Raw genomic sequence first — 495 nt, forward strand, 5'->3', positions numbered from 1 at the left:
TGTCGCCCTACCTACAAGATTGATGATGTGCCTTGACCACCACACACACCAGGAAATCCGCTGGCCTCACCAAGCCACCCGCTGGCTAGCCGGGAGCACCAACCGGTCTAGCAGACCCTCGGCATGCAACACATGGGCACGTTGTAGAATCCGCCACCATCTTCTACAGTCTCATCTTCAACAGCAATCAATGCAGTGATCTTGCCAGACCCTTCCGCCGTCAGCGCCACCACGACGACAAATAGCGCGCGCCTCCTGCGCGCGTCCATCGAACGGTATCCAGCACCGAGACCCTGTTGCACCTTGCCGCCAAGACACGCCGTCATCAATACTGTAGATTGTACGCCGCTCTACCTTGGTCACTGCACGAGAAGTATACGGAGGCCTGCGCCCAGCCACCAAGCCAAACACTTATCCCTCCAGCCAGTGTACAACCCCAAATATGATGTCCCAATGGGGGGTGACGATGCACGAACCTCGCCATCATCTGATCCA

At 57.2% G+C, this 495-nt stretch overlaps 1 pseudogene; it reads right to left on the bottom strand.

The window, feature by feature from the left end:
- LOC123101508 (uncharacterized) overlaps positions 1-269 on the bottom strand; it is a 15,889-nt pseudogene extending 15,620 nt beyond the window's left edge.
- Positions 270-495: the final 226 nt, after the last annotated feature.

This window comes from Triticum aestivum, chromosome 5A (assembly GCF_018294505.1).
Source record: "Triticum aestivum cultivar Chinese Spring chromosome 5A, IWGSC CS RefSeq v2.1, whole genome shotgun sequence".
Lineage (NCBI taxonomy): Eukaryota > Viridiplantae > Streptophyta > Magnoliopsida > Poales > Poaceae > Triticum > Triticum aestivum.